Source organism: Malaclemys terrapin, chromosome 2 (assembly GCF_027887155.1).
Source record: "Malaclemys terrapin pileata isolate rMalTer1 chromosome 2, rMalTer1.hap1, whole genome shotgun sequence".
NCBI classification, from domain to species: Eukaryota; Metazoa; Chordata; order Testudines; family Emydidae; genus Malaclemys; species Malaclemys terrapin.
Window position 1 is genome coordinate 195,922,586 of NC_071506.1, and position 20,128 is coordinate 195,942,713.

The 20,128-nt window shown below is 38.7% G+C and overlaps 1 protein-coding gene across 1 annotated transcript in view; it reads left to right on the forward strand.

Annotated features, from left to right (window-relative positions):
• Window positions 1-20,128, forward strand: part of VPS41 (VPS41 subunit of HOPS complex) — a 141,967-nt gene that overhangs the window by 25,650 nt on the left and 96,189 nt on the right. The window lies entirely within an intron of this gene.

Here is a 20,128-nt window from a genome sequence, read left to right on the forward strand (position 1 = left end):
AGTAAATGAGGCTATTGCTCTCAATACACCTGAAATTTTAAAAATACATTTCAAAAACTCCTCCTGATATAAGAAGATGAATATGAAACATGGAAAAAGACACTATAGCACATTGTCTTATGTGGGCACATCTCAGATTGCATGTAGGATGTGTTCATCATTACTACAGAAAAGGAAATACATATTTGTGATTGTAATTAACGATAATCATCTACCTCCTCTAGAGGCTCTTGACTTCCTTAAGGTATTAGCCGACTATTGTTGATTGTTAGTATGTGTGCTATCATCTTATCAAGATGCCAAAAGTAATTGAAAATTGATTGATTGCCTTGCTAGTTCAGTTTATCTACTGCAAATATATAAAGCTAATATTTTATGTGAATGTTTTGAAGCTTAGACTCTTAAGGGATGGTATTGATTGAAGGAGAAGAGGCAGACTTTTTTTTTTTTTTTTTTTATTATTGTTGTTCCTGGAATCATTGAGGATGAATGAAATGTTGAATTTAAAGCTGTGTTCTAAGGTATTAAATGCATGTTTTTAAAGTATGGAGGGTTTGAGTGTATGTTACTTTCTTTTTGCTTTGTTTTATTTTAGTAAAGTTTTTTTTTTCTAGCATTGTCACAAATTCTAATGGGCAGACATCACTTTTTCAAAAGCAGCGTCAGCTCTTGTCAAAGTATCTATCACAAGATGTCGACATGTTTGCAAAATAGAACACATGTTCTGAAGCTGACACAGCTAGCTGCACATGAAAGGTGAAAGGTTATATTTTTATATTTGAACAATCTAATTACACAATTGTTTCCAAAAAAATAAAAACCACCAAAAAAAAAAAAAATCTCCTAGGAACAGCCTTTGAAGGAAATTTTATATATTATAGTGGTCAGATTGACAGTGACCTTACTTGAGATTAGTGAAAGTCAAGTTAACTGTGTGTGCTCCATCAGCCCGACAGGGTAGATGCTGACTGCATTTAATAGATTCATAGATTCCAAGGCCAGAAGGGACCATTGTGATCATCTAATCTGACCTCCTTTATGACACAAGTCATAGAAGTTCCCCAAAATACTTTCAAGGGAAGAAGGGCTTTGCCTGGCTCCCTTCCATGTTCTGATTACTTTACACAGGTGCTATTTTCCAAAGACACACACTTGTAATTTTACTCCAATCTGATTTATTTCAGGCAAATCAGAATTTTATCTAAATCCCAATTTCTTCATTTCTAAGCTATTCATTAATGGACTGATCCAAAGTCTATTAAAATCAGTTAGTGTCTTTCCCCTAGATTCAGGCCTGAAATGCATCTGCCCGAAAGTTCTATTTACCCCACAGGTGGACTCTGTGTGTTATATGCCTGAAACGCTTCCTCTTGTTGCAAGTCTCCTCTTCCTCCCAGTCCTACAACTAGTGATCACTAATGCCCCAATCCTACAAGGTGATCCACATGCCTGCGCAAAGCCCCGTTGATTTCAGTAGGGTGCACTGCATGGGCATAAGGGCTCATCTGCACAGATCCCAGGATGCCCTACCATGAAATAGAGGCAAATAAAAACCCAGTCCCTCAAAGTGTGTGTGTGTGTGTGTGTGTGTGTGTGCTTTATAACACAGAATGCTAGCAACAGCTACTGTTTTATGTTTGTTATAGTAAAATTAAGGTAGGTTACTTAAGCATTTCTATTCTAAAATCCCTTTTTCACTTGCTTATAACTCTCCTAAAATTTTATTATTCCAGGTTGAAATTTTCCAGGTCTATCTTTAATTTTTTTTCAACTTTGCTCAGCAGCTGTAATGCATCAGTAGTTTAGAATAGAAAGCTGAAGTTAAGCAAGGTTTAGGAAGAAGAGGTGCCTTTTAAGATTCCGTTTAAAATTGTTTTTGATATGACAGAGTTATGTGGGTTCTAAATTATAGTGTAATATAATGTATCTTATTAATCACCAGGCATTCTAAAGCAAAGAGGGCTGCATGTGTGTGAACTGTCGCAGCTCTGAAGTACCCTTCCCAAGCTTAGTGTACAATCCCTTGAGTGCTGTTTCCCAAGATGGAGAGCTGCAACTACTGAGGCAGTTTGTCATCATTGATGCGCCTCTTTCCATGCCAAAATCACTGCCATCCAGCCTAAACTGTGTTTGAAGTCGCTAGATTACAGAATAGAGAGACATAACCATCAGATGGGGAAGGAGCAGGACAGCCTTCCTTCCCCTTTCTTTTTCCCTTTGCCTACCATTTTGCCCTCCACAGGGTTGTGAAGAGAAAAAATCTTTTCAGGAAGGAGAGAGTCACACAGTAACCCCCAATCATACCCTTCAAAGGCCTAAGATTTTTTTTAAATGCTGTGCAGTAAGGAGAGCTAGTTAACCTTGGCTCTTGCTGGGTTCTGTCTCCAAGGAGTAAATAGGCTGAAGGCCTGTTATAATGAATGGTGGAATTTATTATTTGAAGAAAAGGATTGTTCAGGTAAGTAGGAGAAGGTTTCTCATGAAAGAAACGTTGCTTCAGATCATTGCAATCTTGGAATCATTTGCAGCCCTGTCAAATTAAGAACTTCGAGACTAAAATTTCGCACATCTTTTTAAAAAGTTGATGTTTTTTTAAGCATAGCTTCAGCTTTCTCCCTTTAGTATAGTTAAAAGGACACCAACAACTCAAAGTCTGTCTGTTTAAAATAAATGAATTAAGTAATTTCAGGTACTACCTGTGCCCCTGAGTCTGTCTGCCATTTTTGTGGTTTTACAGCCATGTTTTACGGTATCTTAAAAATATTCTTCTCTTTCCCTGTCACTATGTGAAAGACCTACACAAACAGGGAAAACTGATTATCAGGAGAGGCTGTGAAAATTACCATAGACAAAATATTGTCAAATGCAAAAAATAAATTGGGTAAAAAGTAAAACAAAGAAACGAAACCTCACCCACCTTGTGTTTCTAGATTAAAGCAAATTTTTTTTTATTGGACCAACTTCTGTTGGTGAGAGAGACAAGATTTTGAGATTACACATTACTCTCATTTATAGTAATCTTAGGAGTTGCTGGTAATGATAGTAGGTAAAGATATTTCAGACAGAGACTTGACTATATTGCTTTAGGACCAAAAAAACCCCCGACCTCTGCCCTTTAGTTTAACTAAGCTAACCACTATTAGGAAAACTCATTCCTGGGTTGAAAGAGGAAAAAATAGTCTAGAGGATGTTGTCACTTAGACTCCTCTGAAAACTGACAGGTAACTTAGGTGATTGTTATGCAAAATAAATGAGAAGTTTCCTCACAGTTTTCTCTTGGTACTCTCCATTTTCTCAGTCCCATTTTTCTCCTTTCTCTCCTTCCCAACCTCAGGAACATATACATACGGGAGTCTAATTATCTACATTACACTTTTTTTTCTGTTTCATAATGATTAACATTGATTTTGATTCAAAACGTGAGGCTGATTTTGGAAGACTGGATTCTTGCAGTATAGTTACTTCTGTTGGTTTAGCTTTGTCAAACTTGCAAGAGATGTGGAAAGTACCTTTGCAGAATCTCTACTGACTAATATTGATTATGTGCTTTCTATTGAAAACTGAAGTAATTCAGTACCTTCCTAATACTTTGTAAATTAAAACCAGGCAGCTCTAGAAAGTAGCTGGGCTCTTTGCATTCTTCCTTTATGCTTTTTATTTATTTATTTATTAATTTTTAACGTCTAGGGCTCTTGATTCTGTAAGGTGCTGAGTGGGGAAGAAACTTGCCCTTTGGGCAGGTTATCCCATAAGCCATGAATGTTGGCTCCGATTCTGTGGAGACTTAAACATGTAATGTACTTTATACTCTGAGAGTAATCCCATGGAAGTCAATGGGAATACTTTATAGTGTGTAATTTTTAAGCATGTGCTTAATAGTTTTTGCAGGATTAGGGATGGAGTCTTCTACACTATCTTCCTGAAGCATCTGGTACTGCCCACTGTTGGTGATGGGATACCTGAGGTGAACCAGTGGTCTATTCAAGTTTGCAATTCCTGTGTTCTCAGAAAAATGAGTAGAAGGAATCCACTAGGCCCCAACAGGTTTGGAGGCCTTCAGGCAGGGGGGATTATATGAGACGTGTTTTCTTGGTTTAGGCCCTGCATTTTGGTGATCTTGTAAATGCTATGCTAATATCCTGGTACAGACGCCTTCTCCTCACCTAAGATGCCTTTGCTCTCACCAGCATGGCTGTTTTTGTTGGTGACAAGCACTTAAGATTAACTGATATGCATCCTCAAATCACTTGCATTTGACAAACTGGTGTTCTTTTGTATTAAGGTTCAGTGCATTGAGTGATATGAAATGTGTCAACTACTTTGAAAATTATGACTAAAAGGCCAAAAATAAAACCCAAACACCCCTGATAACTCCACTGACAAAGGGTTGTGCAGAAGTGATTTACAGCGTGTTAATTCCAAATGCCTCCACAACTTTGTTTTTGTCTTAGACTGTCTACAATTGATTAATATAATTATTGCCTCAACCGACATCTTGTGGATTAAGGACTTGTAGCTATGAGGAAAGCTGTGCAAACATTTAGTTAAATAACAAATCAAAAACGTTTTGGGGGCAAAAATAGATGCCCTCTTTCCCAGGTGTTTTAATAAACATCATGTTTAAAACAAATATAGTAACTAGTGTTGGCTTGTGCCAATGAAGTCCTGTGCTTAACCTATATTTCCCCCTCTAAGAGCCACTTTATAAGTAGGGTTGGTTTTTAATATTTAATGTTTCAAAGGTGATGCATGAATGCAGAAAACAAATTTAAATAATGTTTTAAGGCAGTCTTTTGGTAGGAAGAATTGAAATCTTTTTAGCATGTAACATTTCTGAGACCATCAAGACTGGAGGAATTTTCTAAAAATCATGAAATATTTAAGAGACACCCCTTTTGTTGTAGAATTTTATAAATTTTGTTATAAATTTTGTTAAAAACATGTTATAAATTTTCACATCCCTTCCAGGCTGGGGCTTTTTATATATAATATATATGATTTACCGTATATACTCGTTCATAAGCCGAATATTTCTGGTAAAAAAGTGACGCATCGAAGAGCGGAGGTCGGCTTATAAACGGGTCTACACTAAAATTTGATGATTTTAAACACAATGGAATCATTGAATTGAATATCTAATACAGGGATCAGCAGCCCTTGGCATGTGGCCCGCCAGGGTAAGCACCCTGGCGGGCCGGGCCAGTGTGTTTACCTGCTGCGTCTGCAGGTTCGGCCAATCGTGGCTCCCACTGGCTGCGGTTCACCGCTCCAGGCCAATGGGGCGGCAGGAAGTGACGGCCAGTACATCCCTTGGCCCGCGTCGCTTCCCGCTGCCCCCATTGGCCTGGAGCCGCGATCGGCCGAACTTGCGGACGCGGCAGGTAAGCAAACTGGCCCGGCCCACAAGGGTGCTTACCCTGGCGGGCCGCGTGTCAAAGGTTGCCGATCCCTGATCTAATACATTGTGGTTTTGTGTGCTTGGAGCGTCTTCAGGCATGGAGCCCCTCAGCTCCCTGTGGCCGCGGTTTGCCGTTCCCAGCCAATGGGAGCTGCGGGAAGTGGCGGTTCCCAATGGCTGGGAACGGCGAACTGCAGCCACAGGGAGCTGAGGGGCTCCATGCCTGAAGATGCTCCAAGTAAACAAAACATCCCAACCCGCCAGTGGCTTACCCTGACGGGCCGGGAGCCAAAGTTGCCAACCCCTGAAATATAGGGTCGGCTTATGAAAGGATATACAGTTCTTGCTATTTTTATCTATCCACTGGGGGGTCAGCTTATAAATGAACAGGCTAATGAACGAGTATATACGTAATTATTTTTAGGTCACCTCTATAAGACATCATATATATGATGTCTTGACCTAACAATATTTTTTATTTAATCAGGGTGGCAGAACAAAATAGTAAACAGGTTGTCTCTTGCAATATTGAAAATTCAAAGGTGATTTTGTTTTAGTTCTAGAATAGTTGCACTTAGTCCTGCTAAAGTTTCAGCATCTCCTGGCCAATAGCTGGTTGTCCTCCTTGCTTCGAGAGATGTCAGATGTCCTACCAACATACCTGATGTCTCAGTAGGATGTGAACAAATGCTGCCAAGGCTTTTGAGGATAACCTGAGGCTTCAGTTGTCTTGATGCAGCTTTGAAAGAACTTCCTATCAACAGAGAACCCAACTTCAGCAATGAAACAGCAGTGTTTGCTGTGTTCTAGATGCAGTTGCTAGGGATTAAATAGAACCCAACCAATGGCAGAAGGGACATAATGCAGCATTCTTCTCTGAGTAAGATAACTTTTAACATTTGATTGTATAATCATAGAATCGTAGGATTGGAAGGGACCTCGAGAGGTCATCTAGTCTAGTCCCCTGCACCATGGCAAGGCTAAGTATTATCTAGACCATCCGTGACAGGTGTTTGTCTAACCTGCTCTTAAAAATCTCCATTGATGGTGATTCCACAACCTCCCTAGGCAATTTATTCCAGTGCTTAACCACCCTGACAGGAAGTTTTTCCTAATGTCCAACCTAAACTGCCCTTGCTGCAATTTAATTTAAGGCCATTGCTTCTTGTCCTATCCTCAGAAGCTAAGGAGTAAAAATTGTTCTCCCTCCTCCTCCTTCTAACAACCTTTTATGTACTTGAAAACTGTTACGTTCCCTCTCAGTTCTCTCTTCTCCGGACTAAACAAACCCAATTTTTTCAGTCTTTCCTCATAGGTCATGTATTCTAGACCTTTAATCATTTTTTTGCTCTTCTCTGGACTTTCTCCACATTTGTCCTGAAACATGGCATGCAGAACTGGGCATAGTACTCTTGTTTGCACCTAATCAGCGCAGAGTAGAGTGGAAGAGCTAATACAGCCCAAAATGATGTCTGCTTTTTTTGCAACAGTGTTACATTGTTGACTCATATTTAGTTTGTGATCCACTGTGATCCCCAGATCCCTTTCTGCAGTACTCTTTCCTAGGCAGTCATTTCCCAGGAAGATATTACTCTGAATGTAACTTTTGTATTGTTTTAGGTTTAAACTCAGAGTGTCACTTGTTTTGATATGCTACTTGTAGCCCACGAAAGCTTATGCTGTAATAAATTTGTTAGTCTCTAAGGTGCCACAAGTACTCCTGTTCTTTTTAAAATTTTCTGTTCATTACTTTATCATTTTAGTTGGCATTGTCAGGCTGTGAAAGAAGATTTAGTGGTGAAATGAAATGAAACAAAAGAACAGAATTTAAGGTAAAGACCAATTAGCTGGAACACCTGTCTTTTGCACAGGACCCACCAGAATTTCCTGGCTACTTTGCAATGCATGGCAGTGTAGATGTGGATGTATGCTTAATCTGTCCTTCCAAAAAAGAGGGTGATCTGCCTTTTATTTTTTAAGGAAAATTAATACAAGTATTGTATTTAAACAAGATTACAGTTGTGACATAAGCTAATTGCCCTTCCAGGACTCAACTTTATTTCCTCTCTAATGTGAATTAAGGGCAAGCATCTAGCTCACGCTGAGTTTTCTATTTTCTTATTCCTGAGACGTCACAGCTTTAAGTCGCTATCCTGCTCCCATTTAAAGCAGTGGGAAAACTCTTAGAGATTTGAGTGATTAAGGATTGGCCCTTAATGTAGGAGATGTTCTTGTTGGATTTTAAAGAAAATGTTTTTGGACTTTGATTTTAAGACTATTAATTATATGATAACTAGGGCACCTGAATAGTATAGAACATCTATTTAAAACACTTCTGTAGTGACTTCAGATCATTCAAGTTTGCTAAAAACCTAGGAGTGACTTATATACCTTTTTATGAGTCTAGGTTTTTCCCAGTGCTATAAAGAGATAGGGAAATATCATATTTTGTTCTTATTGGTATGATTGGTATTAGTTATGACCCAGGACCCCATTGGGCTAGGGGCTGTACAAATACAGAACAAAAAGATGGTCCCTGGCCCAAATTTGGACATTTTATTGCTGGTGAACTGGAATATTTTCAAGTGGTCTGAGGAGCTGTTGAAACTTCTCAGTTTTCAAGCAATTCTTCCTGATAGTTTGGCCCACTGCAGAACCCTTCTAGGGCAGAAGTCATGACCACCCTGCCCTTTTTCATATTACTAGATAGGAGGGGGATCTTGGCTGGATGAGGCAGAACAACTGACAGCCATTGGACTGTTCTAGAGTTTAAAGAGGTTCTTTTGACCAATGAAGGTAAAAACAAAAAAGCCCTTATGGGTATTCTGCATATCATCTTCATGTAATTCACACGTACTTTTGGAATAAATGTTGGAAGTAGGAGAAGCAAAAAGATTAGACTGACATGGGGGTGGTTGCAGGCTACGGGAAGTATTTCTTATGGATGTAAAAATCTTATGTCCAAGTAAAGGAGATAAACTGCCCCAATACAAAAGAAGTTGGAACCTTGGCATCAGAGAGGGTTCCCCCCCCCCCAATCTCATCATCATCCTTTATTTATTTATCAATTAATTAATAAGAGCCAAATCAGGGGAGGGTATGTGCTATAGTTGCTGCAGACAAGGTTTTAAATTAGAATTGGTAGAAGAACTGTTCCTTGAGAGTATCTCCGACTTAAAGTGTGGTCCACAATGTAAGAAAGTGTCGGAACCACAGTTTTATGGCATTTGTAATTTGAAGTCAAAGTGCAGTATTCCTATACTAGTATGGATTAAAACAAAGAGCCTTATAAGGAAGCCAAATTACAATCAGCAGGATTCTTTAGGTTTTTTTAACGTAACTTGACTGACACAGTAAACTCTGTGTTCTTTTTATTATTATTGCTGTTATATGCTTAGTTTCTAGTAGTTCATAAATTTAAGTAAAACAACAAAAAGTAAAGTGCATCTTTTGTTCAAATACATAGCTTGCAATAATTTTACTGTTTAGTATATAAAGATGTCAAATAGTGTCATCTGGGTTTTTTTGCCAGCTATTAAAACGTCTAGTAGTGTCCCTACATTCATCTCTTAAATACTATTGGCCATCATGTGTCAACTTTTTTGTGGTGTTAGCAAAAATCTCAACAATCATAAGTAGTAGCATATGTTTTACAGGTTAAATTAATCCAAGTCAGATTGTGAAGTCTGTCTGTTCACCCATTGATTCCATTCTACCATATTTTCCTCCTTTTATAGTTTTAACACCCTTCTCACAATGTCTGTCTATACAGACTGCACACCTTCTCCTAAGATTAAATCGCCTTTCTACAACTATTTGGTTACTGCTCAAACGCACATCACCCCGTCCTTCTCCTGACACAGTGTCACCTTCCTGGAGCTCCAATTTTACTGAGTCCTGACTTTTCTACTGGGTCAGTTTCTTGTATTGGTTGTATAGCAGTTGAACTCTCTTTGCCATTTCTTGATCCAAAGGCTCTGTATTAGATCTACCTACCATACAGCTCAACGTGGTTGAATAGGACTGTCAGGGGAACTTGCTAATGCCTCTTCTTAATGAGCTGGCAGCTCCCACTCAGCTCTTGATGACTTTGGTCTTCTGCTTGGTAGTATAGAGGGAGCTCTGGGTGGTGGTGGTGGAAAATGTATTAAATCCAGTTTCATTTTAAGGATTACCCCAGAAATACTGTTAATTCTCTTATTATGAAAGAGTGCTAAATTGTAAGTAGATTATAGATACTATCTTTAATATAGGTTTGTTAAGCACATAGTAACTCAAAAAATGTTAAATCCAATAGAAGACTTTACTACTGTTCTACTAAGTAAATTTACATATTTCCTTTTCAGCCTCTTGATCTTTCATTTCCTTAGAACAAAAATAACAGTGTCAGGTTGTACACAAAGCACAATAGCCATCAGACCTATTTGTTAGTACTCTTTTCTTTTATCACCATCCAGGTTCACTCCATATGTTCCCTGGATTTATGCTGCATCCTGTGACACTTTAAAAACACTTTACTTAACTTTTAGTTATTAAAATTATAGGCAGCTTTTTGCCAAATACAACATTTTTTTCAATGATAGGAGAAAATTAAGTTTGAAATTATAAATGTTATAATTTTTTGAAGAAACTTACTCAAAGAATATTTATACTTTATTTTGCCTTTTCTTTCCGTTTTGATTTTAGAGGGAAAAGTATTTCCCAAGGATACTAGTCTAGCTTTTTAAAATCCCCTTTATTTAAAGTAAATACTACAAATAACAAACTGTTATTTTTGAGGTAAAAAATAACTATGAATGTATCTTTTCATTCCCGTCTCCTTATGCTTTCCAAATAAGCTTAGTTCCTAAAAATATAAGCTGCTAATAGGTTGCTGTACATCTATCATATGTTAATATCTGAGAGAACACCATTTCCCACCATAACTCCTTTTAGGAATTTAAGAATTGACTGGCAAAATGCATTTGTTTAATGAGTGACCATCTCCTCTCCCCACTCCTGTTTGAACCCCCATGCACCTCCCCTGCCTGAGCTCCTTCTGTGTGCTGCTGGACCCCTGGGCCAGTGGAATGGTCCAGCTACAGTGTTTGCTGTAGTAGGAGTTCAGCAGTGTTAGGACTCACACAGTGCTGTCTTTTAGCAAAGAGAATACTTATTACATAGATGCGCGTTTTCTAAATCCTAACAACCTTTAAAAGCATAGGGAGGATTTGGACAGGATTGGTTCTTAAGAAGCTAGTATATTGCTGATTTCCAGAACTGTTTTCTTCTTGTTAAACTGCATCTTATATCGGAGACAGCCATTTTCCTGCCTAGATAAGGCAGGATCCTATGTGCCTAGTCAGAATTATTCAGAATTCTGGCATTAATAAAATATTATTTGCATTAGGAACTGTTTTTCTAGTTAGAAAGTAAAAAATCAACTGAATCCTTCCTGGAGGACAATGCTTGTTATCTAAGGTGACATTAATGATGGGGCTGAAGCCCTTTGTTTCCATTAAAAAAAAAAAGGCTGTTCTTTTAATAATAAAAATAATGACATAACAGGGACATAACACAATGAACAAAACATGAAGGAAAAACTAAAATTTTATTCCCATAGGGGGTAAGGTATTGTTGATCTAATACAGTTTCCCTTCTGGAAGGTGACTTATTTATTTAAAAAGACATGACCGGGTATATAGTTGTTTTTTATTGTAGCCCCAATAGAATGCTAAACTCAAACAATTCAGATTGTTCTTAGATGTTAATGCCCTGCACATGACTTGTATAGCAACAATAGTTACTTTCAAGTTAGTCCTTGACTGTGGCACGCAGGAGGAGGCTAGTCCCTCCCACCCCTGTGCTCCACAGGGAAATAAAGAGGAGAGAAAAGTTTTGGAACTCCGTTATCTTCGCATTTCACTACTCAGAAATGCAATCCTTTGTCTCGAAACTACAGACCAGCTGGTATGGATTACTAAAAGTAAGCAGGCATTGTATGACACTGGAGTTTTGAACATAGAAAAATAGATGATACATATGTGGGGTGGGGAAGGGGGAAACAAATGGAGAATGAGTTTTTGTGGTTTGTCATTGCTAAATAAAGTATAGTGGAGATCTTTTCCCTACTATGCCTGATATTGAAATAGATGCATATGTATGTAAATGTAAATGCATTGGAGAAATTTTTGGGATCAATTCAGCTTTACATTTAGTTTTCTCTGTCACAGTTAAGATACTGCATGTGGTATGCCACATACAGTAGGCTACAGTGCGCTTTATGATTCAGAGTCTCTTTTCATGTGAGTGCTCTCTCATCTTCACCACCTTTTTGGTTTGCATATGCAGCTTAGGATCCTTCTGAGAATGAGAAATGTGGGTTGATCATCACTTAGGATCTCTCTGCCAGACATGGTCTGTTTTTCAGATATGACTTCAAACCAAAGGAAACTCCAGAATTGGCCCTCTGGCAACCAAACAATGTAGAATTCCTATGGACTCAACAAGCAGGAAGCTTGAAATTTGTTTTCACATGTGTCCTTTTAGTGCTCATTTGTGCAAATATCTAACTGCCAATAACTGAAAATATACATGGGAAATTGCATTTTATTTGTAGCCAGTGACCTGAGCTTCAGGTTGTATTGCCCCAATACTTGGATATTTTTTATTTTGAAATACATCAGGAGGATTTCTATTTATTTTCCTTTCAGGTAAGAGAGAGACCTCATTTCTGTATAGTAGATCTGCTTCTGCCTGATCCAGTACTTATGACTCTCATTGACTTCTGTGACCGTTGGAGCAGGATCCTAATTTACAGTTCACCTTTAGAAAATGACTTACACAGATAGTCCTCCTTAAATCTATCCTCCTATATTTTAAGGTTACATTAGAGATTTGCTTCTTTTTCTTTGCTGGGTCTCAAAACTTCCTGTTGGTCAAGGTCTTGAAGCCCTCTGAGTAGTTGGCAATGTCGGTGCAACACTGCACCCTCTCTCACCTCCAGTTCAGATGTCACTAACTCTTGGAAAATCTGAGCTAGCTAAACTGAAACCATATTCATTTTTAATCTGTCTCCCATCCTGTGAGGTGTGGAACATCCTCAAGTCCCGCTGAAGTTGGTTAGATTTGAGGGCACTCAGCACTTTACAGGAGGTGCTCAGCACTTTTCAGGCTCCGGCCATAATTCTCTATGGATAGCTCTAATGGTGCGAAATATTCTTTGCTTTCCAGTGACTTCATTTTGATTTTTTCTTTAAAAGGTGGGTGCTGAAGCTTCTATTTTAATTTTTTTGTGTTTTATCCTGTTTTTCAGAGATGCATGTCTGACAAAAATGTATTTTTGTTGTCATTCTGCATTTTGTGGGAGGCAACATAGCTATTCTCCTTCCTCAAATGTGGACTTCTAAAAATAACACATCCTCTTGTTGTTTTGGCACATTTTTACAGTCTGATCAGGAAAAGGTATCTTTCTCTCTTGTACCTCCATCACTATCAACTAGCTAGTGAAAACGATATACAGTATCAGGGAACTAGTACGAAGCCAGTTGTTGATTCTTCCAGTGGTTCAGACATTTAAAACTTAGAAATATTTCAAACTCATTTTCCCAGACCTCCAGTTTCTAATGTTTTTTTAGAAATTGGGAAAGGGGAGGATTTTCTATTTAGCTCTTCTGTTTTTAACTGCTTTTTCATAGAATCATAGAACTGGAAGGGACCTCAAGAGGTCATCTACGCCAGTCCCCTGCACTTGTGGCAGGACTAATTATCTAGACCATTCCTGACCGGTGTTTGTCTAACCTGCTCTTAAAACTTTCCAATGATGGAGAATAACAGAAACCATAATAAAAAAAAAATCTATTTTTTCTTATATGCTGTGAGCTGGGATTTAGGTACAAGTGATGCAGTTCCTGAGGTGTGTTTAGGGAGAGATGAGTGTCTTGTGTTGCTGAAATGGTCCATAAGCAGGGACGGCAAGCTCTGTAAAGGAGTTCTTTCTACTTTCCTTTGTTTGGCCAAAGGGAAAGAGTAGATACACTGGAAAACCTTCAGAGTAGCAAAATTGGCAAGAGATTGAACAGTCTACTAAGGAAAGGAGTAGAAGCCCCATTACTTGGTGACATTTTAAAACTAGACTAGTCAGAGCACCCGAAAAATAATAGCTGGAGAAAAATTCTGCACTGTGATGTGCTCTTTGACCTCATAGATCTCTACCATCAGTTACTTCTCAAATTACGGATAAACTGTGATTCGTAGGACTTCTCACACTTTCCACCCCCGTGGTAAAATGCTATACAGTTCTATGGAATACTTTAATGAGGTAAGAATTGCAAATGTAATCATTAGCCCATTTCTCCAAGTAACTTCAGTCATCCTCAGAGGTATTAGAGCTGAGCTTTGGCTAGTTCTCAAAGTGCAGCTCTTAATTCAAGAGCAGATCAGGAAATTAACATTCTGAGATGAATACTTACTAAAGCTGACCATAATGGGATACCGTTATTCTAATGAAAATAATTAGAAGAAAGCAGATTCAGGACTGTTCCTAACTTTTTTGGATTTATAACCACCTGCTCTATATTGGGTCATTTTACCTGCTCATATCCTTGATAGCCAGTAACTTCCATTCAGATGTTACCAAAGCCCCTCATCCCCTCACCACACCTCTGTTTGTGAGGCCTTGCTTCCTCTAGTGACATCTCTGTATAATAAATAGGATAGCCAAGAAGTAGAGTTAGACTTAGTGGATTTAATCTATGAATCAACCTGGTGGCACCAAAGTTAGACCATGGATGGGAAATCAGGGCTTATAGGTTGGATGTCTTTATTTGACGCAGGGCTTCTGGAAAGATGTGGCTCTATGCAATTGTATAGGTCACATGGGCCTAAGGCCATCGGTGTTATAATAGATGAAGGACTTCATTTTGGATCTGTCAGAAATAAGACGGAAGCCAAACTCTGCTAGAAATCAAGCATCTGGCTCTCTAAGTAGATTTATTTCTGATAGTAGTGCCTTGTTTTGTCATCAGGGGCGACTCCAGGCACCAGCGCAGCAAGCGCGTGCCTGGGGCGGCAAGCTGCGGGGGTGGTCTGTCGGTTGCTGTGAGGGCGGCAGTCAGGCGGCCTTCGGCGGCATGCCTACGGGAGGTCCGCCGGTCCTGCGGTTTCGGCGGCAATTCGGCGGGTACGCCGAAACCGCGGGACTGGCAGATCACCTGCAGAAACAGCGCCGAAACCGCGGACCACCTGCAGGCATGCTGCCAAAGGCCGCCTGACTGCCATGCTTAGGGCGGCACAAAACATAGAGCCGCCCCTGTTTGTCATTCCTAGGCAGACATACTGATTATCTAAATCTGCTCCAGATTTAGAGGGACCCCTTGTTAATTTTTCTTTGCATAGTTTTTTGTGCCCGTCGTTGACAAACAAAATTTAAGGAATTAACTGAAATGGAAAATATTGAAATCACTATAGGTTTTTCTGTCTGTCTCACTCTCCCCTAACCCATACTGAGATTTAGACAAACGTTTTCCTATTCATCCTCTCTCTTAGATTTAGACAAACGTTCATGATCTTTTTCTCCCTCTGTCTGCAGATAATTCCCCTCCCTGCAGAAGAAATAATGGCTTATATTGAGTTACTCAGAGCCCCAAACATTGCTATTCTTTTTTCCTTCTCACAATACAATTTGAGTTTTTATTAGGAGAATGAAGATGCAAGAACTTTACAAGAAACGCACTTGAGCAAATATTCTCACTTTTTTACAATACCTTAATACCAATTATTAATGAAATTTTTTCATTAGAATAATTATTGGATATGGGTTTAATAAATTTATTTCAGATTAAAATTTGAATCTGAAAAATTCAACATACTACTTTCTACCAGTGAAGAACTGCTTATATTTGTAATCCTCATATTTCAAAGTTCATGCCACAGCATGAAGTTTCTCAGATTCTATCAATCGATTGATTTATTGATTGAATGCAAGGTTCTCCCTTTGCTGTAAATTATACTCAAGCCCTGACGTGGCATCAGGATTCACCAGTGTGGTTGCTTGTTCCTGTGCAGAGTCACAGAAGTCAATGACACTCTAGCTATGTAAGATTTGCTCTAGATAGCCCAGTGCATCAAGACTTCAGTGTGGGTATATAAAATGCATGGCTTCGGATTTTTCTTCTTCTTCTAACACAAGTTTTTCAGTACAAGACATTTGGGTGGTAGGAGTACATCTTTGGGTTCAGCTCAACTTACTTAAAAATAGTTGACAACATTCCAGACTCTGGGATTAAATACTGATCTGGTGGGGAAAAGCATTGTTTCTCACTTTAATACACGGGGTGGTTGGTCTATTTCTTGGAATGGTGAGAGAGTCGTCCAGATTTCCTCCCTTTTCTCCTCCACCATCACTTCACAACCTGGAAAGCACCCAAAAGGAGCGAACTTTCTATAAGGTAGACTTAATGGAATTCCTTCCGTCACTCCCCATTGAGGTTACGTAATTTTGTCAAAATGTGCCAGTAGAGAGAATTTACGCAGCCATATTTATGTTTAAGCTGCTTACAGGCATGAACTAACTAATCTTTACAATGCACTAGTTGAAGTGCATATCAGTCTCCTTTGTGAATGGGGAAACCAAGGCAGTACCATGAAATGCCCTGCCAGAGCTAGCTTTTTCATCCTGCACAGTGCACAAGGTTTGTATTTCTGGACAGGCCTTTGCTTGATGGCATCATAACTACAGAGGCATTTTGGGGCGGGGGGAGGGGTTCCTCATTAATCATTTACATTGCGCTAGTGCCTACAGGCCTCAACCAAGTTTGGAAACTGTTACAACACATAATCAATAATGGTTGCTATCCCAAAGAGTTTATAGTGTGAAAGTGGGCTGGCGGTTACCAGGTTTCGAATTAGGATTTCTGTAAATTGCAGGAAATGTTTGCATATTTGGTATTATATATGCCTCCTAATGCCATGGTATGGGCACAGATATAAACTATTATAATAATCAAAAGGCACCAGCAGGAGACAAATTGATTTTGTTTTTGAAGATTAAATCTCAGCAACTAGTTGAGGGCTGGCTTTGGATACAGGAACTGACAGTTTTGGGTTTTTTTTTCTTGCCTGTTTAATGGTCTTGTGCTAGCATTGTAGTTGATGCTTGGACCCAGAAATGATAATCATCTTGCATTGCAGAAAGAACTATGAATACTTTTCTTTTGGAAGTGTTTATATGGTACTGAACCTTGGGTTAGGTTGTGTTTTTGTTAAGCTATGAATGGCTTAAGAAAAGTCTTTTTAAAGACTGAAAGGAAATGCTGCTTATCTGGTGTGTTATCAATGGGAGCCTCTTAAAGCTCATTTTACTTTACCATAAGTATGATCGAACACTAGATTGCTTTTCACACCCATAATGTGTGTATTGCTTGCTCACTACCCGTGGCTAAAATGCATGAAGTCACAGACAACTATTAAAACGTTTAGATTCTCGCTTGTAAATATTGCATGTCTCACAGAATTCAAGTGAAAGCCAGTCTTATGTTTTTTTATTCATTCCACTTCATATCCATGGGGATGCAGCATTTGTGAAAGAATCAATTATCCATTTGTTAGTCAGAGGAGCTTTACAAATTATACATTAGCAGATTGATTTCTCAGGTTCACCATTGGGGGATTGATAGTATAAGGTGGGATGATGATGAGTGTCAAGGGAGAAGGAGTTGCCACAAAGAACACAATTAAAAGAGGCTTTCTGAATGGCCGTGAATTTATTCCTAATTGAAGAGCTGACATAATCCATACTAAGTGTGTTTATTTCAGGCATTTTACATTAGGTAATTGATTATCACATGAGGAGCATTTGTTGGCAGTTACTTGACTTCCTTTCCTTCAAATTTAGGGTTTTGCAAAAGCCTGTATTATATAGAAGATGCCCACTGATCTTTTTTTCCTTTCCCTAAACTTTTTTTTCCCATTAAGGTAACATTTTTTTGTTCCATAGTGTCAGCTTGGCATTATTGATTTTGAACAGTCAAACTTACTTACCTTGTCCAGCATTCCAAACATGTCTCCATCAGAAAGAAAACTGCAGCTAATGGAAATTCAGCTGAAGACACTTCCCCTTCCTGCACGGCAACTAGCACACTTTCTTTATGAAATTCTGATTTTGTTCTGAGATTAATCATTTCAGTCAAGTCCTTCATAACTGGAGTGGATCCTCCTTCCTGCCAGAGTTAAAGCACACTGCTTTTGTTCCATGTTTTTAAATATTTGGTTTAACATCATTTATATAGTACCATAAGTACGCATGGTGTTTCATGGTTCCTGTACCAAAGAGTTTACAACCTAAGGACCTGATTCTGCAAACACTTATTATCTGTCATACTTCAAAATATTGTGCCCAGTATGTTTGCGGTGTAGGGCCCGAGCATCACCATTACTATTCACTGAATAATATTGGTATTACAAATTTTTGGATTTGAACCTTGCTTCCATTGCTTATAATGTTTGGATTTATAAAAATAAGAAGCAGCTCATAGATTACTAGTTTAATTTTCTTCTCCTTTGAAATCCATCCACTTAAAAAAAATACCGCAGATTCCACTGAGTAGTCTAATCTTTCTTTCACATTTTAATGAGCTAGCGAATAAATGTCTATTTCCTACCATTGACTAGCTCCTCCTCTTTAACCTTTATGTTGCGTAAAAGTGACAGATTCTGTATAGGAAGTTTGTTCCCTTTCTACTTTAAAAACCTGTCATTAATGCCAGACCAGTAAAACTGTTGCATGCACCAGTTGATATCAAGCTTAAACAAATAAAGGAATGCAGCTGTACCTGTGTGGTGATGGCTGAGTAAATAAAGACATGTGCATATAGTGTTTTTATTTTATTTCCTGGTCTTTTACATATGTGACTTTTTTTACTCCACTATAAAATGTAATGAAGAAACTTAGGACTAAGAGGGGGGAAATGTATGACTTCTTTGTGCATTTCTTGTTTGCTGAAAAACCAACATTCTCTACAAACTGTTGACAGAATGTGAATATGGCTAAATGCAAACTGAGCCTTGGTTGGTTGGTACATTAATACAGTTTATAAGGCTTCTGATTTTAAAAAAAGATGAGTTGGAGTCACTTTTAGAAGTGCATCAGTTTAGATAACATATGTAGCCTTTTGCTATCTAGTCTGAATTGAAGAAGTATTAGTTAACTCTAGGTAAGTTTTGGATGGTTGACAAGTAGAACATAGCTTTGGCAATTGCAGTCTCGATTATTATTTGGTTCTGGACTCTCAAGTTCCTTGTGTTTTGTATAGGATATCATTTCTTTTAAACTCGTGGGTAATTCTTTATTTTAAGAAGTGTATTTAATAGTCAAACATGACTATTTAAAAAGAATACAATATTTTGAGGTTCCGTGTTTATCACCGCTCACTGACCTCCAGGTTACAGTTGTTGAGATTACAAGTAAGGAGAATTTTCCAATGGCCGGCACCACAAATTTAACTTGAGCTTCGAAAAAATCAGTCCACATTCTTTCTCCTTTGTGCATCATCGCTGGTTATAATGTCTTTGCAGTTGAAACTTAGCTGCCAGTTTGGTTGACAAGCAGCAAGTATATCTGATTTTGATTATATCCACTTTGATCTTCTGTAGCTGTAGTCTCTCTGTAGTGCAAATAACAACAATAACTTTTTTTGTCATGAAAGCAAACTGAGAATAAACACACACACACACACACACACACACACACACACACACACACAGAGCAGGCATGTTGAGTAATAAGATGCTGGTTTTACACAATAACATATTTAACTATAACCTTACTTTTATATTAAAATGCTAATGGCTCCAAAGCACAGTGTAAAAATGTGAAGATGTGGAGAACATTGCTAAGTGAAAGAAGAGTCCAAATGCTGGCAAAGTAACCTTGCAAACTTCTACTCACACCAGGCCCTTATGTTAAAGATATTTGGCTTGCTAACTATCTATTTGGTGCCCTCTAAGCATGCCTTGCATCCACCCAAATGTGTCACAAGTGTTTTAGCTACCAGTTTGCTTTGAGCAAAGCTAATTATCGTGTGATACTCCACCGTACCATATTCTACCAGTGCCATGCTCATGTGGGTGGAAATTGCTGATGCTGCAGCTATGCAGAGAATAGTTTCCTTGTCACTGCTTATGTAACATATCTGGTCTGTTTTCTGGACTCCACTGCAGAGAGAAGATTCATACCTGTACAAATAGTGCTGTGCACACTGTAATGTTCAATCACGTGCTGTTTTCACAGTCAGATGCCTTTGAATCTGTTGGTGGCATGTCCAAGAGAAGGCCATGTGGTGGCAGCTGTCATGAGACTGACAAGCGGGCACAGTTGGCCATGTAGAAAGATGAGGGGATACTGGGACAGCTGAATTCATTCATTACAATTTAGGCTATGACTAGGTGCCTGGCAATGGCCAAGGTGGGTATTCTAACATCAAAGAAATAAGGGGATTGAAGGTTCTTTGTAAGAAAGCTGTGCCAATAACAACAGTAGGTCCAGTTCAGGACAGAAAATGTGCCCCTTTCATAACACACTGGACTGAATCTTCAATTCCTATTTCCAAAAAGCCAGAGATGTTTCTGGGTAGCACAGAACATGGAGGAGGCCTGAAGTGGCATTTCTTAGGCCTTGTCTTTAAACAGAGGAAAAGATGACTGCTCTCCTCTTGCTGTTAGCTGAGCAAGAGAAGTTTAGAAAAGCAGTCTCAT